This window comes from Grus americana, chromosome Z (genome assembly GCF_028858705.1).
Source record: "Grus americana isolate bGruAme1 chromosome Z, bGruAme1.mat, whole genome shotgun sequence".
NCBI lineage: Eukaryota > Metazoa > Chordata > Aves > Gruiformes > Gruidae > Grus > Grus americana.
Window position 1 is genome coordinate 49,976,523 of NC_072891.1, and position 27,240 is coordinate 50,003,762.

The 27,240-nt window shown below is 41.5% G+C and overlaps 1 long non-coding RNA gene across 3 annotated transcripts in view; it reads left to right on the plus strand.

Moving 5' to 3' along the window:
* Positions 1 to 23,973, plus strand: part of LOC129199714 (uncharacterized) — a 42,752-nt gene extending 18,779 nt beyond the window's left edge. For 2 of the 3 annotated variants that reach the window (XR_008574722.1, XR_008574721.1), the window contains 2 exons: positions 19,556 to 19,677; positions 20,888 to 23,973. This is a non-coding gene — a long non-coding RNA (uncharacterized LOC129199714). The remainder of the gene's footprint in view (positions 1 to 19,555; positions 19,678 to 20,887) is intronic. The other variant, XR_008574720.1, reaches the window with a different exon arrangement.
* The last annotated feature ends 3,267 nt before the right edge of the window (positions 23,974 to 27,240 follow it).

Sequence of the window (27,240 nt, forward strand, 5' to 3'; positions counted from 1 at the left end):
GCATGGGGGACTCAGATATGCATTGTAACCTGGATAAGGAATTGTAAACTGGCATGACCTTCCCTGTTTCTGGTGGTAATGCTACATCTAGTGCATCCTGGTGCCACCTTGTTTGTCTGTGCCTGTGTTACGCCTGTGACCCACAGCAATCTTCCTGTGGGCTAAGATGTACCCATCTCTTTCTGAATCATTTCCAATGAAAGGTCATTACCTTGCAGCACAATGCTGTCATTAATCCCCTGTGCATGACTTCCCATTTTCAACTATTGAATTTCATCCTGCTTTTATAATTTTTTCTTCTCAAAATTTCTTTCTGTATGATATCCTGGTTCTGACCTGCCTTGGCAATGCCTTCTTGCTCTGTCATCATCACAGCATACCTCATTGCATCAAGTTATGTCATTATCAGGTTTCCTCCACACAATCCTAATTTTTGAATATTATTATTATTGAAAGTTTCAAACAAGAGTGGTGCCAAAATCCTTAAGGAATTCCAGCATTGTCATCTCCTTCAAACCTTCCCCATTGCTGTCTTCTAAAACTAGCTGCTTTTGCAACTTCATAATAACTTTGTTAATTTTTATCATCTCCAGCTTCAATGCATAGATCTATCATGAGTGCTCCTAATGTCTAGAATAGATTTTGCAACATTTTTTTTTTTAATTAGAAAATCTAATAATTTACCATAATGCATGCCAGGTCTGTCATATTTTGTCATTAGTAAACATTTATTACTTGTACAAAGCTGCTCTGTAGAGGGATGGTACCTTATCTTGGAGACCTGGCTGAGTCGCACATGACTTGTCTTCTGCTTCTTCCATACTGCTGTATTACAGGTGGACACAACATGACTTGGCAGAAATAATATGTGTGGATCTAGAAAATCCTCTCAGAACAGAATAAAGGGGTTTTCATTAACACAGCAGAAAATTTCCATGAGTATTTGATCACATAAAAGTAGACTTGTTTTGGCTGTGTTTGCCTTCCTTTTATGTAATATTATTGCAAATATTCTAACAAACAAGTTTCCTGGCAGCAGTGCTAATGGGAAGAATGCATTCTAAACAAATTTGAGAATATTCACGTGTAACACATTTCGGATGTCTAAATGTGTATTTTTGCTGTAAGTCTGAATCCTGTCTTAATTGCAACATGCCTTTGCACAACATCCAAAATAATCTCTTTAGAGTTATGTTCACTGGGATATAAAAACAATATCACGGCTTTTGTCCACTGAAAATAATTAACAACTTTTCTATTAAGAATATAGATTATACAACAGGGAAGCCACTGTGTATGTGGTAAGTGCTGCTTGCCAAGAATTATTTATGTAGAGTCATGGATCTGCTCTGGAAGTGTTATGGAAAAAGAATTAATATAAAAAATCAGAAACTGGGTAACTACAGCCATGGGGGAAAAAATGCTAATTATAATAAATTATTCTGCCCGTTGTCATTCTAAGTTAGGATTAATATGTTCAGTTGAGGAAAATTGTCTTGCGAAGAGAGCTCAGAATCTATCCGTATCCATACAAGCCAACATTATTTCTCCCTTTGTGACAAAATGAGTCCAGAATATGCAAAGGAAATAAGCTCTTTGTTGCAATTTCCGTTGGTCGGTTTCTCAGAGTATATCTCTGATAAAGTCCCTCATAGGCACACCACAGCATCATCGTCTGCAACTATCAACTCTGCTATCGAAATGGTTTTGGTACAAGTAGAGATACTCTCTGGAAGTACTTTTAGCAACTTGAACAATGGAGCCCACAGCATATCATTGGAAAGGGAGTGTTTTGGGCCAGCAGTCAGAATAGAAATCTTGGAATGCTGTCTTGTGTAAATCAGATGTGGTTCATCTTTTCTGCGGGTGCCAGTTCCAGTTCTTCAGAGTAAGAAGAAACCTAGTATAGATACTTACATTGATTTTATTAAGACAATTGCATAAGTTCTATGCTTACATTTAAACTACATTGACTGTTTTCTGGTGTATCAAATTACTGATCACTACATTTATACTAGTAGATTCTGCAACTTGTCTGCTAAAAAGGAAAACAAAAATGCCTCTTCAAAATATCTGAAGTAGCCTGGTAAATATTTGCTAAATAAAAACAGATACAGGACTTGCAATTCTTTTATCACTGTTTTGAAAAGTTTTGTCCATGCTCAGTGGGGCATGTAAAGGGCTAGGGGGGAGGGAATATGTCTTCATAAAGAAGAATTAGGCTGGATTCCTTCTTTTGATGGTTTCCTGGTTTGCCTGTTCAGATGAATGGACTGATATGTTTATCAGTGTTAGTGTAACCCTGTTAAGAAAGCAATAAACCCCAATATACTTTTATGCCTGCTTTCATTCTATTATACAGTAAGTGAATGCCTGTGGTCTAGTCTAAGCCCAACATTGGTCACCATTTCAAGTCTAGTTGCTATTCCAGTGGCATGATCCCTTCAGAGCCAAGGAGAGAGAGATGCCCAGCGCACACCCAAACGCTCCTGCTCAGGTGCTGGGAAGTATTTCTGCATTCGTTTCCTGGGTTGTTTCTTGCCTTCCACGTCCTGATGCCCCACTGGGACAGACAGGAGCCTGCGCTGGCTGGACAGGCACCCTGCCACTCTGCAGAGGGAACAGAACAGGGTGGTTTTGTGGTCATAGGGTGTACACCTGAGTGTGTGCTGATAACTCTGCATTACTGTGAAGTGCACACAACCACAGAAACACAAATATTAAAAGCAGATAAACTCTTTAAGGTTGAATGGTGGTATATTTTGGCAATACTTCAAACAGCAGAAAGTAGTTATAAAGTAACTGAAAACCAGAAAAAATGACTGAAAGCAAGTGTGCCCCATCCTAATTCCACTTGGGAAATGCTGTCATCACACATTGCTTAACAAAACATTCACCTGCTTGGAAATCACATCTCTTAAAGACTTGTTTTGTACTTCCAGTATTTCACCACGATCTCACAGATCTCGAGCAGGTATGCGTGACCTTGCCATTGTTTTGTTCCTAAGCATATGCCACACAGGTGGTGTTCCCTACGTGTCCAGCTTTGCCACGGGGCTGCTAGGTGTGTTAGGGCACCTGTGGTCCCCGCTGCAGCCGGCAGCACCAGGATCTCCATGAACAGCACAGGTGCCTCTCAACTGTGGGAATCCTTTCCCCAGCTTCCACTGCCGGGAAATGCATCCTGGCAATCTTTTAAATATTGAAACATTCCCTTTGTGAGACCTCTTTCAGGGATGCGTTTGTTTAAAGTTAGCCTGTCCTCACCACTAAATCTCCTTCATGCATCAGGGACTAAATTCTGTCTTCATGCCACTCTGCTTTCTGCAGTGCCTTTCTTTGGTGGCAGAGGCTCTCCCCGCTCCCCGGGGCACCGGGGCTTGCTGTGCTTGGTGGAGCCGGGTCTTCGGCACCTCCGCTGTCCCCCGCTGACAATTTTCTCTCCGAGCCCGCCCGACACCCCGCGCAGCTTCCTCCTTCCGCCCTCGCAGGCCCCGCTCCTCCCTCTGCCCTCCTCGCCTCGCTGAACCCCATCCCGAATTCGTCGAAGGCTGGTGACGGGACGCGCCCTTCGGAGAAGCCAGGAGACCTTCGCGCAGAAACCCCGGTCCCCGCCGCCCCCTCCCTCCCTGCAGGCTCCCCTTCCAGTAAAGCCAGCCCGGGAAACCCCGAGGTGCTGCCAGGCCTGGAGGCTTCCCGCCAGCGGCCTGCCGCTGCCGCGCTGCCCCCGGGCCGGCTCCCGCCGCTGCTGGTACATGCGGGGCGCCGGCAGCTGCCAGACCCCGCGGGATGCTGGGGGTGGGGTGGGAGGGGGGTACGGGCAGGAACGCTGCTGGGGTAAAGAGAGGATGGTCCCGCAGCCGGGAGGCCCCTCTTTTACCCATCGTACCTGACACCGCCCCCCCCCCCCCCGAAATGGAGCGTCTTAAATTGCCAGGATGTTATAGCACCTTCGAGCTTGGAAATATAATTTTCCTTCCTGGCCTGAGCTCAGTTTGGAGATGTTTTCTGTTATCGCAGGGTGATTATCTTAACAATTTTGGTTACAGTGTTCCATTCTGCTCTGTTTTTCCTGTCCTTGAATGACAGTCCTAAGCAAAATGGATTGCCTTTGTGCTGCTAGCAGTGGCTGTACATTTGTACATATTATTACACCACTTTTACATCACTACAAGACCATCTTGATCGGTTATTGCTGTTTTAAACCAATTTGAGGTAGAGAAGAACTGGGCTGCTTTCTTTTCCTCCACTAAATCTCCAGATAATTACCAGTACTAATACAATATCCCCTTGTACTGAGGTAAGTTATTGGTGTAATAATTGATTTTAAAGAACATTTTAAATGACAGCATACCTCTGTTTGTCCAGATCATCTGCAAGGACAAATTACTATGTTCTTGCACATTTATTAAAAATGTACTCTTCAGTCAAACCAAAGGCAGCGGTGAATAAGCCACGTATTAAATCTAGGCTCTTTTAGTTACTCTGATATCCAGCCTGTCTCAGCCATCCACCTCCCACTTTCCTGAGACCACAGTTTTCCCTGGGAGCTGACAATGATGGCACGTCAGAGCGCTCCTGAAAGAAACCTGGAGCTATTTGAGGAGTTGGTTATTCCGTAATAACCTAACACAGATGTGTATGAATTATCAAAGGTAATTTCCTGGGTTTCTATTTTCTGTCCCCAGCCTGCCTTTCCTGTGTCTTGTTTTGTACGCCTGGCTTACAGACTTTTCAGGGAAGTAGTACGTCATTGTAATTATATGTAATGAATATTGCACACATTCGCCACTTGTCTAATTTGTGTCAAGATTCAAGTATTCTTCATCTGCATGTTTTAGGTTTATCTGCACATTTTCAGGAGGTGGTTTCTTACGGTGGTTTATAATTTATTCACTAGATTTATTTTTAGTTCGTTGTACTGAAGTGATCTAGGGTTTGCCTATGAAGGCATATCTTGTCAATGGTAGCTGCATTATACAGACTTACATATCAGATGAACTGAACTGGTAGTGTCCATATAATAATCATGTGCCGCTCCATAGAGTTAAATATTCTTTCCTGCCCTAGTCCCTCAGTCAATATTTAAAGAACCATTAATTCAAGCATTGAAATTGAAAGCCAGCTGGCATAGCAAACTTGACCCAGGGTTGTACCAGGTTAGGCAAAGTTTGTCCTACATAACAAAGCAAAGTAATATACGTCTGAGAATACACTTGTACAAAACAATATAGAAGAAAGAGAAGCACGTCAGCCGAGCCTGGAATTGTTCTGCATGCATGTGGACAGCTAGCCTTGGTGCAAACTTCACTACGAAGAACTCAGCTCACAGTTCTACTTTCTCCCAGTAATGGTCAGAGGCCAGCATAACGAAAAAGACAGCTGTATCACGTCCAGTCAAAGAACTGCCTTTCAAAAATCTTAGCTTCTAACAGCTTCAGCATAAGAGAGAGGAGGAAGTCTTCCTTGGTTTGTGCACTTCACAATGCACAGCATTTGAAATAATTCAGTTAAAAAGAGAAATAAAGAATACATGGTTTTAAAAAGAACTTGAGAAGATGGCTATACTGTTGTGTAAACATACAGAAATTTAAGGAAATTGATATTTAACTTCCTGCATCAAAATACCACTGACTTCAGCTAACAGCTACATTAAAAGGCAATTTTATACATTAAGCAAAGCAGCTGTATAAATTTAAGGGTTATACGTTCAATTTAGAACAACTAATGCCTTTACTCATATTTTCAGACTAATTTGGGCACAGGAATAGGATTTTCTCTATTCCTGTGATCTCTATTTGGTGCACATAAATATGAGACAATAGCAGGTGGAAGGTGTGCTCATACATACTTTGTAGAGAGGATCAAAACAACTGCATACAACATTTTAGTTCTTGTCATGTGTTTTTTAGATATTTCCAAATACAATAATTCAGGTTTTCTGAACACTGACCATTTCCCTGTATCCATAATATAGACCTTTGTGCCTTCTATTCAGTAGCTTTTATAATATTATCATCCTGTAAAGCCCTAGTGGTTTCCATTCATTTGACAGACTATTCCATTGAAGGAGGCTAAAGGAAAGCAACAAATGATCTCCTTTTTAATAATAATAATAATTAATAATAATAATAATAATAGAAAACTCTGGAAGCCATGGTTTTTGCTCAATAGCTTCTTGGTTGACCTTGGAAAGGTCAGAGCACTGACTGTGCCATAGCAGAGACTGGCTGAAAACAGCAAGCTTGCTCGATGCACAAGAGTGAGGGGTAGAAACCGGATGGCAAAATCTGCAGCTGGTGGTGAGTGTGAGCAGAGAGATATGCCATCTCCAATCAGCTTTGAGCTGCTCAGGTGGTGAATGTGGAAACCGTGTGCAAGGAAATAGCTTGCTATTTGTTTTTACATTCTAAATTCTTTAGGGATCACTCTGAATAATCACCTCGTTTGTGTATGCTGTTTTCTGCGGCAAATCACTACCATCTGGTTGGTCACTCAGGTCAACATATATGCAGTGCAATTCAGAATAAGTGATGGTCCAAAGAACTCTTTAAACCATCTGAAGATCTTCTGCATTTGTAAAAGATACATATAAAAAGCCTCTGAGTGCTGAAGCCAGGGTTCTGCAGTATAACAGGCTTCTCTTCTGGCTTTTGTTTGAGATAACGAGTGCCATTACAATCTAGTGTTCACCTATACAGGAGGCTGTCTATGCTCCTTTCATGAAACTTGGTTACCCATGGTTTTACCAAGCCTTGGATTGAAATTTTAGGATCTGCACAATTTCTGATTGAAAGAAATAACTTTTCCAAAGCAGATGCCTTGCTGAGTTTGGCTTCCTTTTCAGATAATTTCCAACTGAAAATGTTGTTGCTGTTCCCCAGAATAAGATGGGGAAGGTATATTGTTCCACATAGAAATTAGAATCAAAATCTTACCAGTGTAGACAAGACCATGCTTTGGAGAAGAGATTAGTTATGTGAAAGCAAGGCCCCCCCTTGTATCAGGGATGCATCTCATGAGGTCTCCTCTGATTTTTTCCAAAGCTTAGCCACATGGTGATGATTAGTTTGGCTGATGAATTTTTGAAAGAATTGCACTGGCAAGGCTCTGTCCTGAAGCTTCAAGGTGTGATTCCTCACTACGAGTAGAAGGCATGGCCAGAGCAGGGAGGGCTTGTCTCCGGGTGCTCTAAACGCTCCCTCTGCTGGTGCTGCCTTTGAAGAAGAGGAGGAAATTTCCTGATGGGATAGGTGGGGTATGAATCCTGGGAAGTGAGGAAGGCAGGAGACAGCAGAAGTGGGAGTGGCTTGTTGAATATGTTTCTCCTCATGGAAGGGAAGCAGGAGCCAGTGGAGGATGAGCTGAGGTTTGGCATGTGGCTGCACAACAGCAGGTGTACCCTCTCCATCTGGGGCCTGAAACTCAAGTATTGATAAAGCCGCTAGAAAATTTCCCATTAATCGTATTTTGCCTGAGGATCTGGTTTTGGACAGCAACGTATCTGAGGATTATCAACCTTCACTGGAAAATTCTTGATGCTATTAAAAACAATCATCTGAAAAGTAAAAGATTGTTCCAGCAAAGTCTGGATTTAACTGTGTAACCTCTGTAATGCAGCTTTTTGAAATGTAATACATACCTAAACTGCCTTAAGAAAACACCTTCAGAGACTGCTATGTAGGGTTCTTCACTTGAATATTTGAAGGTAAGGAAATGTCAGTGTATTGGGGATTCTTACCCAGCTTTTTTTTTTTATTTTTTATTTTTTCTCTGTTCATTTCCCTGGGGAAAAAAGAACTTGCTTAAGTGATTGACTGTGTCATACCTCAGATGCACAGAGCCTTGAATGTACTTGTGTGCCTAACCTCAACAGTAACATTTCATAACGTACCAACATCTGGCAGGCTCCACATATGCTGCTGCTCCTGCCTGAATGTGTGTATATGGGAGAACAGAAGGGTATGAGCAATTAGGTGAGTCGAATGTGGAAGTACTGAACCTTTGGCTACAGTCAGGGATCACATCAAGTTAAAAGAAGATAGGAGCATGTTTGAAAATAAACAGGATGTGAGCCAGCAATCAATAACTGCCTGAAACACAAACCAACCAATAGTTCAGTCAGAATCAAGATTCTTGGCTAATCTAATACATGTAACTGGTCTTGAAATACGTAAAAGGCTGCTGTAAAATAAAGGGAACAGTCTGTCTTCCCTGTCCAGGACAGCGCAGGACTGGAACAACTCGCCTGGGGAGACTTTGGTGTCTTCATCTGGAGGTTTTACAGAGCAAGTTGGACAAACAACAGTGAGGAATAGTCTACATATACTTGGGGCAGCCTTGGGACAGAGTGAGAGGACGAATAGTGGCGTGACCTCATGAGCATATTTCCACCACTGTTTTTTTCTGATACTGTGATATTATTACTGCGCTCCTATTCTTGTTTGTCCTTCTCTTGCTGCACTCCCAGATGTGCCCTGCCTTTGTGCAAGGTCTGTGCAGCAGGGATGTTTATGCTGAGAGGGACCTTTGCACTTTATTGCAATAATGGGAGTAAAATATGGGCAGGTGTCTTCTGAACACCAAAACCCTCTTGAAAACGACAGTGAGCTGTTTTAAATAATTTCTGGAGTGTACTGCATGTATTGCATGACTTGTTCCTAGGTAGAGTAATTCTGCCTCAGGTCAACCTGCAGGGAAAGCTTGAAGGGCTCAATCATTCTCAGTCTGTCCTGGTCTTGTCTTCTGGATCTGGTTGGTTGGAGGAAGGCAAATGCAGGTCCTGTGCCACTAACAAGTGCAGAGATGTATGTGCATACGCATCTAAAGTTTCTATCCAATGTGCAGTGAAATGTCAGGGATCATATAGCAGCTGCCATGCCTACCTGACACAGAAGTAAGATACCCTTTCCCTCTTGCACACAGACCCTTCGTTTCTGATTTGCGATATACTATCAGCAGTATAGGACCCATTGCAGTGTTATACCTATCGCAAGCTGCAGAATGGATCCACAAAGTTCTTCAGGCTCACTGAGCAACCCCATTTATTGGAATCGGTGAGACTATCCACGTGCTTATAGTAGGCATATGCCTAAGTGTTTTGCTGGAGGTAGGCATGGGTAAAAATAATTTTCCAATATTTTCAACTTGACAACAACTTCTATAAGAATCAGTTTACTTAATAAAAATTAAGTGTGGAGCAAAGCAGCTTTGGAAGCACATACCACAGCAGTACTTATGTTGCAATTCCACTATTGCAACAGCTGTTCTAGTTTGCTAAGACTGAGGGATCAATAACTAAATTTACAGAAAAGCCAGCTGCTTAGTGGTTAGGGGTTGTTTTAACGCATCAAGTACTACTGCTTTGGCCAAAACTGATCCTCTGAAACAGTATCTTCCAAAGCACACCAATAACAGCCTTCTTTTACTGCAGTCTCAGACTAAAAGATAAAATAAATCTGCAAAGAGTATTCTGATACATTGATCTCATTTAAACTTCTCTTGCTCCTGAAGAACAGTAAACCACTAAGCCTTGTAGAATCAAATATTTTCCTATTAGCTCTTCCAGTGCAAGTTATTCAGTCAACACATGCATGAAAAATCAGCAATTGTCCAGGATGTTCTCTATTCCATTTTTAACTCCCTTATAATTTAAAACACATGACATATACAACACATGTACAACTTCTTTCAAAGTGATTATGGACCTTACTGAGATTAGGCTGGTATTGCAGTTTGTACCATAGTGCTAGTGCAAATCCCAGAACGGATTAGTTACGATGGGTTCAAAGTTCCTCAGGTATAGTTAAGGAATTGTTGGGACTGTGCTTATGTAAGTATGTGCAGATCTATTTGTGCCTATATTTAAAGAAAAGCACCCTGTGGATTACCTATATTTTGGCAATTTAAAATGGATTAATATTTTTGTGAAATTATACAGCAACAGTAAGAGGAACGTTTGGTAAGAGTTATCTAAGTATTGCATTTAGAAAAGAAATAGGATGCGATACACATCAGAGAAAAATTCCTTGACATTTGGGTAAATAAAACTGTAGCTGTCTTTGATTGCATAGGTAGTCTGTTCCCAATGCTTGTCTCAAAGGAGACTTGCACCTGCTGCCAAGTAGCTCCTCCAGGGAGGCAGAGAGGCAGCAAACCCCATTCCTGGCTGCCCTTGTCTTCCTGAATAGCCTGAGCTCTCCAGCCTTGGCCCTGCTCGGGCTGCCCAGGGCTCCCGCAGAGCCCCAGCAGCCTTTCTGGGGGGCTATGCTGCAGCATGTGAACATCACCATGTGCCCAAGGGCTACCAAAAGAGGGAAGATTTCCTATTGCCTGGGGTGTCCTCACCCCTTGTGATGACTGCTCGACTAGCAGAGTCAGGTGCAGTGCCCATTAACAGCAATAGGAAGACTTTGTTTGACTTCGGTGCTAGGACTGATCTAGGAAACAAATTGAATGAAATGCAGAAGTGAGGAAAGGGTGGAATTGGTGAAAAAAAATTAATTTTAAAATTTCCTCCAATAAAAGCTAATAAATGGCCTTAAAACCCCCACAACCCTACTAAGTGTCAGTTTTGGACTTTAATGTAGGGCACAGTTGTGCTACTACTTGGGTTAGCAGTGTGAAGAGACAACCAAGATGTAACCCATGCCAAGTACAGTAGAGTTAATGTAATACTGCTGGATTGCAGTTGCATAGAGTTATCTCAGCAGTAAAATGATCTAATACCTTTACTTGCTCCAGTCTCCATGACATTTTGCACTCAATAGCACAGTCACCATCTTGACGTGTCATTGAATTCAATGAGTGTGTGTGTGGTCAGAAATTTATTTTTGTGATTACCACAGAAGAGTAAACCTATCTTATTTGAGAAGTAGATTTATTTTTTTTTCTCATAGGTAATGCTGCAGACATTTCTATATGATTTATTCATTTCACCTACAGGGAAGATAAACTACCTGCAGTTTGGCTGCATTTCACCAAATGTTAGATTATGAGAGATGTTTTTACAGGAGCAATTTAGAGATTGAATGCCAATTCTACAATAAAAAATTGTTTTGATATTTAATTTTCCAGCACCAGGCTCAGGTGTATGTGCAAACTGGAGCCTTGTAAATACATTTGCCTTCTTGACAGTCAGTTTCTAAGTTCAGGGTTATTCTCTTCCATTTCACTGTCTGATGTCAAACACCACCCTGAACTCTTTTCCCTTTTGTCAAATGAGTGTGATATTGCCAGAAGCTATAATGAAAGAAAAAGCACCTGAAACTTGGGAGACATCAAGCCAAAGCAAAGAGGAACGAAACTGCCTGTTAGAGGAGGCCTTGGACAGTTTAAGTGGTCTATGGAGTTTATTCAGTACTAGACACTCTCTACCTCCTCCAAACACATAACCAAAAAAAAAAAAACAAACCCTTCAGCACTCCTACTTAATGTTTCCTACCTTAACTATTGCTCTCTTGGAGCCTTTTCCAGCTCCCAGGGCAGTGCAGCTTTACACCTCCTGTGCAGACCAGCTGTGCTTGAGAACAGCATTGCATGGGTGCTCCGTGTCTCCACACCTTGGGAGCCACAACTTCATGTAACTCACCCTTCTCCTCCCTACAACCCATGACCAACTTGTATTTTTCCAATATTCAGGTGTTGTAAGTCTTTTTTTTTAATACAGCTGTGAGAGTAGTTTAATATCCTGGAGCCAGGATGAAGAACATCAAGTCCTTCATAGCAACTGGTTCAGCTGTAAACAGGATCCAGAGTTTCTTTCCCTTGACTACCCTGCTTCAGCAGGCAAGACTGCTCCTGTTCGTGCTGCTGAGCACTGGCTCTGCGATGGGGATAGCCTCCCTCCTTGCTTCCCACTCACCCAAAAGGCCTTTTCCCTTCTCCATGTGGTCCATTTCCCACAGCCTCTTTGAAACTTTCTGGTGTTGTTTTTTGTCCACTGAATATGTTCCTCTGATACAATTTTGGAGTGTTAAGTGGAGAAGACTCCTTACTTAGCCCATATGAGAAGGAAGTAATGACCAGCCATAGCAGATGTCATGCACCACTTTCAAGAGTGTGATTTTTCCCTTCCTTCCGCTGACTGGAAGGTGAAATGACTACTGTGATGAAGAGCTGAGAGCCGTCTCCACGGGGTGGTAGGCTCAAGAGGTGTGCTCTGGCAGGGGGGACCACTCCTAGTGGAGACATGATGACCTAAATTCCTGATGGAGACTCCTGCACAATGGTATCCGCTTCCTTGGGAATATGGTGAGGCAAAACTAACTTTGCTCAAAGACAAATTGAGAAGCTGAGGGCTTGGAAAGGGCATGTGAGATGACTCATGGTGAGAGGGTGTACCCTTTATCCCGATGACTCGGTCCTTGAAGTGCTGGAAGACCTAGGACTTAGATTCATACAGATGTCTGTGGAGCAGCAGTCATGATGGTGATGATATGCTGATGACATCAGCCAGTTCAGAAGTGCAGCTCATGCAGAGGTGTCCAGCTGACATGTGTCACTCGTGCTTTGCTATGTCAGAGCTTGTGTGCCTTTTCCTCCTGCTGTCATGATGACTCTCCTCTAAAATTACCATTTGATCCTCTGTACGCTTCTTCCTGTATAAAATGACTTATGTTCTTGTCTCCTGTTTTAGACAAGGCAAGCCTAAGCAGCGAAGAGCAGCAGGCTTAGCTAAGTGCCTGTGAAAAGCTGTCGTAATTCATGCCAGGGCCATGATGGAAATTTCTGGACATCTCTATGAACTTTATCCATTCATTTATGGATTTTATGACCTGCGGTTTGTCAGGAATGGCGACGCTGTGTGCTTAGAAACACCGGTGCCCTGTAAGGGAACGTATCACCCCATCTTGTGTTTCTGCCGGTGACAACGCCAGCTCTAAGCATGGCTCGCAGGCATCAGCAGTCCTGGCAGATGAGGGACATCCGCAGCGCAGAAACGCTTATCCTGGGGTACAGCTGTGTCATCATGAAGCTGGAATGTACAGTATACGCTTTCCACAAGCATAGCTCTGAGCACAGAAATGTGTATATTGTCAACAGCACCTGCCCCTCTGTGGAGCAGTTCAGCTGTTGTGATAGCTGATGAGCTAAATTTAAGGTTTGCACATGCTTGATTCTATTTAATACCTACCAAGGGGAGTTTACAGGGGAAAAAAACCCCCCAAACCAGCAAGCTTAGGGATTTACGTATATGCAGAGTTTTAAAATATTTTTTCCTCCTTTATTTTTGTACTTGGCTGGATTTGAATTCACACTGTTTTTTTTATAAAGTAAAAATCCTAGTGTACTATGTATGGTTCCATTTATTACAATACATAATGTGACTGAAAATAGCACTGCAAGTTTTACATGATGCTATTAGTAGTATTGCCTTTAGAATTTCTCACCTTATTCTCAGATATATTGCCATAATTACATTTTTCAAGACATCTGAAATTGCAAGGGAGCAGGTTTGATCTTGTTGAAAGTAAAGGAAACCAATAGAGCAGTTTTCACTAGATTTAATGCCTTCATTATTTCCTAAGAGTATGAAAAATGTTATGACCACATCTTTGGAAAGATATTCAAAGCATCAGAAGCATATGCTAAATGTGGTTTGTTAATCATTCAAGGAATTGAGACACTGCATATAAGAAACATGCTTTTATCTTGAATCTGTGCCAAAAAGCCTTCTTCAAATTCTTTTCCTGCTCTGGCAAAGCATAGCAAATCATCCCACCACAGACATTTCAGGAGTATTTGAGTACTGGCGGCAAAAACAGAGGACTTGAAGAAATCTTAAAGGCACAGTAGCAATATTGTTTTATAAATTACAATCTCCTTAGTCAAATATATGACTATGTGTGATGCTACTGCTTGTCAGTAAGATATACTTGGGCATTAGTAATGCAATAAGGTCATCTTTCGTAGTAAAATTAAAGAGATGTTGTCACATTTCGTGCATCCCTCTGTATGGTGTTATCGGAAGTGAGATTCCCCTGCATGTGTCTGAGAGTGAGTTCATTCAGGTCAGCTGATATATTCCAGGAGTCTTTTTATGCAGAGATAAACCTTAAATTATCACTTATCTTAAAGTTGCATGAGACACAAAGTCCAAAAAATGAGAAACTGAAACTGCCCAATTTGACAGATCAAGCAAGAAAATCTCTTTGTCGCTTATAAATTGTATTTCCAGGGAGGGAGAATTTACTTCCAAAACCTAAACGAGATAGATACAGAGAGGCAGACATATCTGTCCAATGTTTTATGAAAACAAATGTTTGCAACCAGCTAAACCCTGCCCGGGGTTATAGTAAACAAGCAATGATAAGGACGGTGCCATGCTGACTAGCTAGTGTACTAGAGCAGGTATTGTGTATCAACAGCCTGGCAATGTCAAAGCTGAGTTAGAGTAACAGGAATTTAGCACTTCACAAACTCGTGACCCCAAAAAAGGCCATGGTGTGTGTTGGGAGTGTGTTACGATGGATTCTGAGCAAGTAAGGGGAGGTGGCAGCCTCCCGTGTGCGTTGGGACCATTCTCTGCTTGGTGTGAGAGATACTGTTTGTGCTGTGATAATATTTGACTGGTTCATAGGCCTTTTCTTTTTTTGAGCTGAGTAACCAGATGTCTTTCACCTGGTTTAGAGAGACTTAAGATGAGCTTTTATTTCAATGCTTAGAAAATCTCACGTACGTGTTTATCTGATACAGATGACAACCTTTGGTTTGCTGTAAGCAAAGATCTGCATTGTTTTCTGGCGTGTACAAACTGACTGCCCTCCCAGCATAATCGCCTAGCACTTGGTAGAGTGATTTACTCCTTAATACAAGTTATACGATAAGTCATAGTAACCTTCCCATTAATGCGCGGGGGAGTTCCTGTTGAACCTGGCATGAGTGCAGCTGAGATGTTAGCCGAATTCATGAATACAGTGCCTCTGCACAATACACTCTTGATTTCTGAAAGGAAGGCTTTGGTAGGACATTTTAAGTTACCTGCTCTGATGTTTAGGTTCTTTGAATTACTTTTTTTTGTATTACAATTGCACTTGAAAGAGCGAGAGTTTATGTACCTCTGATGACTCATGGGTACTTGACAACAATCTACGGTGTATCAGGGCCCAGCATGAGGTTTCCACAGGACTGTTTTCAGTCATGTATTACTAATGCTTTTGTAGCCATCATAGGGAAATGATTTAAGACAGACAAGTGTGAATGGCAGAAGAGCCCTGTGCCAGCTGCTATCAGTTACGCTAAACCCAAACTTTTCTTACTCCCACAAAACCTTTTTTCCTTCTTAAAATCTTATTTGCAGTCACAAATTTAATGCATTTGATTTTACTAATATTACACAGGATCTAAAAATAGGTTAAATAATTTAAGTGATGCTACTATTGATGGTTAAATAAGATACTGACAAGTTTCTCAGTTTAGTCCTTTTCGTGCATTTTTCTGTTTGAGACAATATGAAAGCATTGTGTTTCTCTTCAACAGTTAAAGATGATGGTCATTAAAGATGATAGCTATCAACTAGAATTCAGCACTTGGTGCCAGATAAATACTGATAGCAAATTTTCTTTTCCATTGCCTTTTTTGCTCCTTCTCTTTCCTGGGCATGGTGTTCCCACTTACCACTCTCCTTTTTCCAGTATTCAGAATTGCACCACATGTACCTATCATTACAGATATGGAAAACCAATAATTCATGCAATTTCATGCATCTGTTATGTGAGAAGGTAAACAGGTCCCAGGACACAACTGAGAACTTTTCCACAAGAGCTGTGCTGAAAATGCAAAGCAAAAAAACCCACGACTTAGCATTAAACAGCTATGTCTCTAGACTGTTGACTGCAGCATAACCTCTTGTTTGGTTCTGCTGTGCGTCTGGGCCAGCTGAGTGAGGGAACATACTTAGTACTCTTCTTGTGAAAGAGGATCTCGGTTCCTGGAAGGGAAGGAGACACAATGCTCTCCGAGTCTTCTGTGGCATTTCTGAAGAGTGCCCGCAATCACCGGCTGTTCCCTCCGCGCAGACGCTACCACTCCTAGCAGGGCTCCCTTCTGCAGCCTGCAAAAAGACCAGACAGCCAGAGAATGAACTTCCTTCTACCTTAAAGCTAAGCATCCGGGAGAGAAGGGCAGACAAGAGCAGCACTAAAGAAACTGAAAGCCCACTGCAAATTTACTGCTGAGAAAATGTCAGGATTCAGGATTTCCTGGAGTCTTCATCCAGACACAGCTCCGGTTCAGTAGAAACAGTGGTCTGAACTATGCAGCTTGATTACTGTATTGCTATGGTGCATGGCATTATACTGGAGAAGAAATATAGTAATAGAATGGAGGAAGGGAGAAAAAGATGGAAAAATCAGGCAAATACACTGTGAAGCCCCTAGGCGACTTAAATCAGACAAAGACTCTCACTGGAGTCCATGTAAATTTCTCCTCATCTAGAAAGTAAATTGGATGGGGCTTTGAGCAACCTGGTCTAGTGGAAGGTGTCCCTGCCCATGGCAAGGGGGTTCAAAGCAAATGATCTTTAAGGTCCCTTCCAACCCAAACCATTCTATGATTCTATGAAATCACAGAGAGCAGTGAAATAAAAAGGAATTTCCTCCAGTGAAATTTAACCAAATAAAATCAGTCCCACATTTTTCCTTTTTATCTATGAAAGGCAACTTCTCATGTCGTCTTGACAGGTTTTGAATTCCTAATGCATTTTTGCTTAATGCTGCTGAGATAGGCATTCTTTTGCCCCAAAATGTGGAGTGTGTGGCACACTCATGTTTGGTCAGGGCAACATTAACTCAGCCTTGTCAAAAAAACGTTTATTGAATTTCCACATTATTGCTTCACTTGGGATGTGGAGCTTGACTGAGCAAACCCTTTACCTCATGTGACCTAGACAGCATGTGGATCGTCCTTGTATTGTCACCTATTTAGAGAAAGATTTTTTTGTAAAAGCAGTCCAAAGACCATATTTACCTGCTGTAGCTGCTCTGAGTATTTTGCTGTTGCTTGTGAATAAAAGGTAATGTTATTTATTCTTATAACATCTCTGAGGTGACTTTAATTCAAATGGATGAGGTCTTTCTTTGGTTAGAAAAGTAAATTTGGCTTAAAATAGGAACACAGAATTATTACCATGAAAAAACCCAAAACAGCTTCATATAAAATCCAGTTCTAAAAAACATTTCCTAACCAAAGGAACACTACGTTGGCAGCTGCGTAATTGCAAAAATAAACCTGGTCTCTGCTTGGAGAAAAATTAATAAGCCAATTTCTGTAATATAAACAAAAATAACAAGACTGCTTTGAAGAAATTAATCCTTAAGAAAGAGTTATGAGCATCCCCTATTGTTGAGCAGTCTAACACCATAAAATCAGGATTTGCTATTAGTTTTCCATAAGCCTTCCATTAATTTTCTTGCAGGTTTTGCATATTTAATATTTATAAATGCAAGAGGCAATTTGAAAGTGTTCTTTACAAACTGAAGGCTAGACTTCCAGAGAAGTTTTTTTCTGAAAAGCAGTGGAACAAATAATAGCGCAGGAATACCTATAACATAACAAAGTCATAAATAATAGATAGCATGAAATTTTCAAAATTATGACGTGTTACTGGGCTTGTGCACTCATGAGAACCTATAGCTGTGTGTGGTGGATTGACTTGGCTGGAGGCCAGGTGCCCACCAAGCCGCTCTGTCACTGCCCTCCTCAGCAGGACAGGGAGGGGAGAAAAATAAGACGGAAAACCACTTGTGGGTCAAGATAAAGGCAGCTTAATAAAGCAAAAGCAAAGGCCACACTCAGAAGCAAAGGAAAACAAAAGATTTATTCTCTGCTTCCCATCAGCAGGCCATGTCCAGCCACTTCCTGGGAAGCAGGGCTTCAGTATGCGTAGTGGTTGCTCCAGAAGACAAACGTCATAAATAATGAATGCCCCCCCCACTTCCTCCTCCTTTCTCTTAGGTTTTATTGCTGAGCAGACGTCACATGGTATGGAATATCCCTTTGGTCAGTTGGGGTCAGCTGTCCTGGCTGTGTCCCCTCCCATGATCTTGCCCACCCCCAGCCTACTGGTGATGGAGGTGGGAAATGTTGGAGATCCAGCCTCGGTGCTGTGCCAGCACTGCTCGGCAGCAGCCAAAACACCCGTGTGTTACCAGCACCTTGAAACACCAGTGTGTAACCAGCACCTTGCTGGCTACCAGTGCACAGCACAGCACTGTGAGGGCTGCTACAGGGAAAATTTACTCCATCTCAGCCAGACCCAATACACCGTGACAGACTTTAAGTGCAAGTTTTGACACTGTCTCTCATAATATCCCAAAGGCAAGCTAGAGGGTTGTGATCTGCACAGAACTGCAGGTAAGTGCAGAAGTACTTGGGCGATCATAACCAAAATGGAGTTTTTGGGGAGAGAAAATAATTGCTAAATGAAAGGAAAGATCAAGTGGGATTTGAGACATCTGTGTTGGTTCTGCTACTGTTAAGAGTTTCATGTGTGATTTTAAGGATGGAATGGGGAATTCATCCAGTAGGTTTTCTGGGACTGCAATCTGGGAGGTCCTGACATGCTTACTCTCTAGTTCTATACACTGAATTCCAAGAAATGTATGGACTGATACAGGAATCTAATACAGAGAAACATGAATCATCTAAAAATATGAAAACGGGAAAATGAATTACATGTTTGGATTAGTTTAGTCTGGAGAGGAGACTGATACTAAACTTCAAATGTGCAAGGGATATTTAGGTTAGAAGAAAAACTTTTAAGTGGAAGGTTAGAATATGAAGATATGAAACCTGCATAATTGTAGGTCTTTAAGGAACATATCAGATATGAGGAATCTGGAATAAAATTAGTGTAGCTAGTGCTGCTGTAAGCAGAAGGCATCTGATGCTCCCTTTTTTTTTAATTTTTTTGATTTTTTGAAAACAATGATTTTTTTTTTAAACATTTTGATGAAGAGTGACCTTAGGGAAGGAAATTTATTTTTTTAATATTGTAGACATATTTGCATTTTTGTTTGCAGTCACTGGGCGTTGACTCCAGAGAAATTCATAGATTCATAAATAGTATGAGTAATTGGTGAAGGACTTGTACAAAAACATGACTTCCATTGCAGTCGGTGGTACGTCCTGTAGCATCAGGGCCAAACAGCTGATGCACTCTCATCTCATGTGATGGTATTATGGCTGCCACTTTAATTTTTGTGGCCCCTTCTGAAAACTGCAGTTAAGCCATAGGACCTAACTAGGCATGAATCCTCCATGCCCGGCGTGTTTGTGTGAGACAAAGATGCAGGTAGGATGTCACAGCCAGCTAGAAGAAACTGGAGAGCCCATGAACTCCTGTGTGTGTCAGTTCTTCCAGGACCACATGTGCTCTGCATCTGTGTGAATAAAACTGTCCTTAGTTGTTTTATGTTTAGTTTTCAAGGGTCAAGATGGAACAGGAATTATTAGAAGGCATTGATCCCATTGTCCTTTTCACAAAACGTACTATAAAATCCAGAGAAAACTGAACAACAACTTTCTTTACACTTCCCGCTTTTTCTACTCTCAGTCCTTTTTGTGACATCCTGAGCTTAATGGGTTGGAAAGTGATGGAACAGCAAGATGTCAACACTCAGTCAAAATCGAAGAGCAGAGGACTTAGTGCATCTGTTTGACCACATGGTTCAAATGGTAGGTTCTCAGCAAATCTTGACCTTGCTGGAGTAATTTGCAAATCTCTCCTTAATGAGGCCCAGAATTTATCCCTCTTAAGTGCAACTGCGTAAATATTTTATAAATGAGTTTCAGGTTAGGACACAAACTCTGTGTCACCTTGCAGCGACTGAATTGCAACTTCCTACTGCATATGTTATAAATGCAAATAGTTTTAAATAAAGAGAAGCCATATTACCACCAAAGGTGATAGCATCAGCAACAAGCATAGTCCGTGGCTGAAATAAACTGTTAGGAATATATTGAAATTCAAAGGATCAGCACCATTTTACTCTGCATGGCTGAAAGTGTTTATCACTACTGTTTGAGCGCAAAAGGAATTGCTCGTGTCAAAATTTCAGCTTAAGTGATCTTAACTGATTCATAAGGCTCCCTTCAGAAGGTAACAGTAACTGGGTACTCTCTCTTACTTTCTGTATGTGCGTAACTATATGCGTCTATAAAAAATCTATAGATGCATCAGCCTGTGCAGCACAAGTGCTGCTGACTGCAGAGTTCTGAAGTCTCTGGCTACACTTCGCTTCATGGAAGTCATGTTAGAATGATGTTCTAAATATCACCTTATTCTGATTTTAAACTTACTATGAGCAGTGAGAAAAAGAATATGGTTAAGAAAAAAACAACAACATTATTTGCTGTCTTTATAATGTGTTTATTATACACTCTTAAAATGAGCAGCAGGGTGTAACTCTACAGATATATGCTATATATTAACAAGCATCTCGATTTTTAGAGCCATCTATATTTCAATTAAGAACTCACGAAAGATCACATTAAAGCCCTTTGTTGTTCATGATGGCCAACATATTTTCACCTGATTCACTTTCTATGTTTTAAGAAGATTATTCTCTAGTCACAAGCAAAACAAACCTACAAATTTTTTAAGTATGTGACTAGTTTCAGTTTTAATGTCTGTCTGTGGCTGACACAGCAGATCACTATATTTGGTTTAAAATGCTTAAAACTCCAAATAAACATCGGAAGTAAAGGTACTACATAAATAATGACAGGTCTTTTCTACTGAATATTAAACAAGGTGTTAAAATAGAACATTTTCAAATGTTTAAATAACATCTGGAATGCAATATTTGAATAACATGAGTAGTTGAAAAGCATAAAGAGAACATGATCCTAACTTCGCCTTTGCTCCTGTGCTTATTTTTTACAGAGGCTGCAGCGCACGGAAACCATGCGCGTAGCATTTGCATGGAGGGTGGCGCTGACGGCTCCGTGACACACACAGAAGAGAAGCATTGTCTGAGTGGCACTATCTACACTTGGCCCAGGATACTCACCCAGGGGATAAACAAAGCATCTTCGAAACAGAGGAGAGAAGTCCCCAGCTGGGTTCCAGACCTGGGCAGATAGGACGTGGTGCTGTCAAGTGCCCTCACAAAGCAGTGCCCCTCTTTTTCTTCCCAAATCTCTGCCATCCTTTATCCTGTCCCAGATGTCCTTTCACAGCTGCCCAGTCCCACCTGATTCATGTTTGTAATACTCTCAATTAAAAAATTAGTAATTAAAATGAAGCCCCCTTTGCCCATATTACTCCCAGTCTTTGGACTGCTCCATCTGCCCATTCCCAGTCCCCTTCTTGTTTTTAAAAGACTCATTAGCATGTGATCTTGTGTCTGCCAGGATTCCCCAGTGCCATCTGCTCCTTTCCTAGATGATCAGTCCCACCCAGATCACTGTTTACCATACTCAGAAATCTGACACATTTTCTAAGCATTGGTTTTGGAGGATGCTTTTGTGATTCTCTACCAAAGTGAACTCCTATCAGCCTCTTCCCACATTGTTACAGCCATAGAAACAACACTGGTCCTTAGATGGTCTGATGTATTCCCAGATCTGTGGAGCCTTTGTGGCAACAGCATACCGGCGTCCCTTGGGATATACAACCACATGCTGTGCTGTGATTTGCTTGAGGCATTTAGCATCTCTTGTGATGACCAAAGACTAAAGTCACACTTTCCCAAACTCAACATCCTCTTTGTGGAAAAACTTTGTGTCTATCTTAAATTCTTCCAACATAAAAATACTAAGTTCATGTTATATTGCTTGGAAGAGTTTTCAAAACATACCTTTTTCTTATAATTTCCCTATTGGTCCCCTCAGTTACTTTCATGCATGTTATGTTTGTAAAGAGGAGCAGTAAACACTGTAATGCTGAAAAATTCAGTTGGGAAAATAACAATAGTATGTCATCTCTGTTTATCAGAGAAAATACGGTGTAGGGGGAACTGTTCCAGCCTCTTTCCTGACATTTGAACTGGGAACCCAGGTGGGTGACCTGCCATAATACCGCTGCCTTTCACAACAGACCCCTTGCCTTGAGTGAAATGGGACCTGCTGTAATTTTCCATGCCCACCTGCCTTCCCAGGAATGATCTAGGTCCTCTCTTCAGTAACTTGGACATCAAAAAAATGCTTGGACATAACACTGAATGAACACTGAATCCAGGAGATTCATGCCCCAATATCTTCACAGCACACCAGTAGGGGAATGTCTTCCTGTGGAGCCCACCACGAGCTCCTTTCTCCATATAGGGTTGCACTAATCCTGCTTTAGATAGCAATTGGATCAAAGCAGGAAAAATCCAGGAGCATTGTAAACCTGTTTCTCTAGGTTTATACAGCCATGCACTTAACACGGGGCTGTGGCTTTCGGTACTGAGCATCACAGAGTCTGCCCCTTTAAAGATCCAACTCCAATACTGGAAGAAGGTTTTGCTCCAAAGCATGTAAAATGAGCTACTGAATTTGAGACCAATGAGTACAAACATCTACAAAGACTTAAAAAAACCACTAACCAACTAAGCTTTACTTAAATTTTTGTATGACTCATTGCTGGCTTTGAAATCTGTCACTGAAAATGTAATGACTCTTTAAACTTGAAAATATGTTCATTCTCCTCAGCGGAGGTTACTCTTGATGGGATCTGAGGTGGAGAGAGCTTGTTCCCTGTGATTTGTGCACATTCAAATCATCAGTGTGTAAATATTTCCAGGAATGATGCCAACCCAAAAAACAGATTTTTTACTTGATATTTGAGCGTTGTCAATACAGCAGTGTTTTGACAGTATACATAAGGTCGCTGATTCTATCTGCAAAGTGCAGTCATTGTGTTTGTGTCACAGTTGCAACCACCTTTAGCATTTACAGAAGCTAGCAACTGAACTCAATTAATGTTGTCCCCTCCTCTTCCACAGCTGGACTTTATACTTCCCATATATATATATATATACACCACAGCTGGACTTTTTATATATATATGTGTGTGTGTGTGTGTGTATATAAATCATACCAGTATGATTTCCTTGCTGTCCTTCTCCTCCAATTTCATTGAAATTGATCTAAAAAGAAGAAAAGATAAAGATGAAAACATCTATTATACTTTCAGAGAAAGAATTTGCATTCCTGGTCCTCCATAGATATCAAAATCGACCACTTTTTTCTCCAGTAATTTATTTTTCATTACAAAAGAAATAGTAAGACTATGGATTCATACATTTTTGTGAACATCACTATTTGACAAACATGATCTTAGCAAATATGAACTGTGTACATCAGCTAGAATAGTTCAGACATCAGATACACCCAAGTATATATGCTAGCTTCTTTACCCCAGCTGTATTCATCTGAAGCTTATTTGTGAAGCCAGAGAAGACAGGACAATGTATCAAGCCCCAGAAAATCACTTATCATGAAACCAATGATTCCAGGTAGGAATATATTTACTTTAAAAAACAACCAAAGGACAATCTGAAGTGCTTTATTTTGGAATTAACTTACCATACTAGGCTTTCCAGAGTCAGCTGGAAGACATTTGGTATGGTGTTTTATCTGACTTAGGACCCTGCCTGAGCTCCCAGGCAGATCAATGGGGAGACAGGACAAGGCGCTTTCCAGTGAGATTTTTCTGACAGGCAAACTGTACTGCACAGATTTTGTACCTGAGAGAAGCTTTCAGATCTGAAAGAGCCTGGATTTCATCATTAAAGGAGCCAAGCTGTTTGTTCACTGCCACAGCCCTTCATCAGTTATCACTGCAACACAAAATGAAGAAAACTCCTTGCAAGGAATGAAATGGGCAGGCTGCAATACCATTGTATCGGAGAGACTTGGCACACAAACACCTTCTCTTGCTTTCTCTTAGACTGCTGCAAAAATAAGAGAAACTGATGATGGAGTTGTAACCTACCTTTCCACTTATTCCCACCATTAAAATCACTTTTGCAAAAATTTGCAAAACACTGCAAAGCTGACGACTGCTCGTGCTGGGATAGGGCCTCTGGGAATGCACTTTGTCAAAATTTCACCGTGCTTCAGCCAGCGGTGGAGCCTCGCTTCCTTGCTGCCCATGGCAAAATCTAAGCAGTAAAGTCTGTATAGTGGCCCTGCCTGCTGAGGGACTAGCATACTCTTCCTTGTTCCTGTCTCCAGATGCTCTTGTGATTCAAATAAACAAGGTCCCTTTAGGGGATACCATCACTTTAGGCAAAGTATGCCTTCTTTTCCAAACAGAACTTCCCACCTAGTTCTTGAACAGAAAGAGAGAAAGTCAATGTTTGTGCTTTACTGAGAATGCTACCTGAACCACTTACATTACAAACAGATATATGTATTACCATTTTTATAGTTAAGCAAGAATTAGTGTAACATCAAGAAGTACCTAATCTTGCCCTAATTGCTTAGAAACCTTAATGAATTTCTATAATAAAAAAAGGGGGAAAAAGGCAAAACAAAAAAATATCAGTATTATGCACTGGTTTGGACAGTCGATTTTCAACATGAATGAGACTGCAATTTTAGCATTACAACAGTAAAAATCGGATCAAAAGAACTCATGCTCATTGCATAGCTTCTTCAGCGTACTTTTGTTGTGGTTTTGCCCCAGCCAGCAGCTGAGCCCCACGCAGCTGCTCGCTCACTCCCCCCTGGCGGGATGGGGGAGAGAATTGGAAGAGTGAAAGTGAGAAAACTCATGGGTTGAGATAAAGACAGTTTCATAGGTAAAGCAAAAGCCGCGTGCACAAGCAAAGCAAAACAAGGAATCAATTCACCACTTCCCATGGGCAGGCAGGTGTTCAGCCATCAGCAGGGCTCCATCACACGTAACGGTGACTTGGGAAGACAAAAGCCATCACTCCAAATGCTGCCACCCCCCCTTTCTTCCTCTTCCCCAAGCCCCTTATATGCTGAGCATAACATCATATGGTATGGAATATCCCTTTGGTCAGTTTGGGTCAGCTGTCCTAGCTGTGTCCCCTCCCAACGCCTTGTGCACCCCCAGCCATCCCACTGGTGAGGCGAGGTGAGAAGCAGAAAAGGCCTTGGCTCTGTGTAAGCACTGCTCAGCATTAACAAAAACATCCATACATAACAAAAACATCGCTGTATGATCAACACTGTTTTCAGCACAAAGCCAAAATATAGCCCCATAGTAGCTACTATGAAGAAAATTATCTCAGCTGAAACCAGGACATTATCCACCCCTAGAAATAAACATGCTCTGTCATTGGCTTATTCATGGCCATGTGCTTTGAGGTGCTCCAGCATGACCTCATGCACAGCCACTGATGCTTCAAGGTGTGCCTCCTGCAAATGGACTTATCCACAGCCACAGATGCTTTGAGGTGTACGTTTTCCAGTGTGGACTTATCCTTGGGCCACGATCCCTCCAGAGGTGCATCTGCTGTGGCACAGACATAACCATGGCCACAGATGCTTCAAGATATACCTGCTCTGATGTGGACTTATTCACCACCACAGATGTTTTGGGGTGTTATACTCCCACATGGACTCATCGCCAGGTCACAGTCCATCAACTCAAGGCTGAACACCTGCCTGCTGATGGGAAGCGGTGAATGAATTCCTTGTTTTACTTTGCTTGCACACATGGCTTTTGGTTTATTTATTAAACTGTCTTTATCTCAACCCATGAGTTTTCTCACTTTCACTCTTCCGATTGTCTCCCCCATCCTGCTGGGAGGAGTGAGCAAGTGGCTGCGTGGGGCTCAGCTGCTGGCTGGGGTAAAACCATGACAACTTTGAACACATACATTCCATAGATAACCAGATTATAGGCACATACTATATTGGCACATATGTGATTTCAGTTTATAAACTGAATATAAACTTAAAGAAGTGATTTCAGCACATAACTAATATTTCAGTATTAAGGGAAAACACTGAGGTAAAAATGTGAGTCTGAGTGACCACTTAAGTATGTCTGGATATTGATATGTGAAATTGGCTCAGCAACCAACTTTGGTTCACTGAGCTGTTTTTTTTTCACCTTGCATTTAATACTGATCATTAATAACATGCACATGTTATGTAGCTTTCAGTAATGTAACTTTGTCTACCTCAAAGGTTCACTAATAAGTCATAGACTTCTATAGTTCCTTTTTTTAGATCTTTTAAGTGTTTACTACAGAATTGAGTTTTCTGGTTTGGATTACTACCTTCTTCTGGCACTCTGCCTCCACAATATATATTTGGATTATGAATGTGATGCAATGTCATTCAATTCAGCAATTTGCCATAACGATCTCTTATCCTCAGTCTTTATTACCAGTCACAGCATGTTTCACATCTGCAAAAGGTCACTGTGCTGTATCTTCTCCTCAGTTGAACTTTAATTGGTAGCACAGCTGCAAAAGTAGAAAGTTCATCTAGGAACCCCTGCAGTATATCCCAAATCAATGGTCACTGCTTCCTGTTCATCTGCACTGAGCTGCACTATGCTGCTGGCATTCAATTTTCTGCAATGTAATTTGATTTATTAACCTGCTGCCTGTTTTGGATTTCAATTGTGAATTTACTACTCTAGATCACTAGGCATCATCATCAATCATCATCTTCTTCTTCTTCTTCTTCATTGTCATCATCATTGTCATCATTAATATTTTTACCAAATATGAGTTGAGGCAATTGTCCTTGTCTTAGACTTGACACAATACCCAATGTCAGTTGGTTCACATTTACTCATGAATGCTGACATTCATGGTTTCTGGGTTGTTCTGGAAACTACAAGTTGGAGCCTGCATCCTAGCAGATCACTTTGAAAGTGTTACTACCTGGAATTGTGTCGTGGTTTAGATCCAGCCTGCAGCTAAGCACCATGTGGCCACTCACTCCTCCCCAATCCCCCCATGTGATGGGAATGAGAGTTGGAAGAAAAAGGTAAAACACGTGGGTTGGGATAAGGGCAGTTTACTAGGACAGAAAAAGAAGAGGAAAATAACAACAACAAAATTAATAAAGGAATATACAAAGCAGGTGATACACAATGCAATTTGCTCACTGCCCTGAAACCTGATGCCTAGCCCATCCCTCGGCAGTGACCTCTCCTCCCCAGCCAGCTCCCCCCCCACTTATATACTGAGCATGATGTCATATGGTATTGAATATCGCTTTGCCAAGTTTGGGTCAGCTGTCCTGGCTGTGTCCCCTCCCAGCTTCTTGTGAAAATTATCCCAGCTGAAAACCAGGACATCACCCACCCCTTATTCT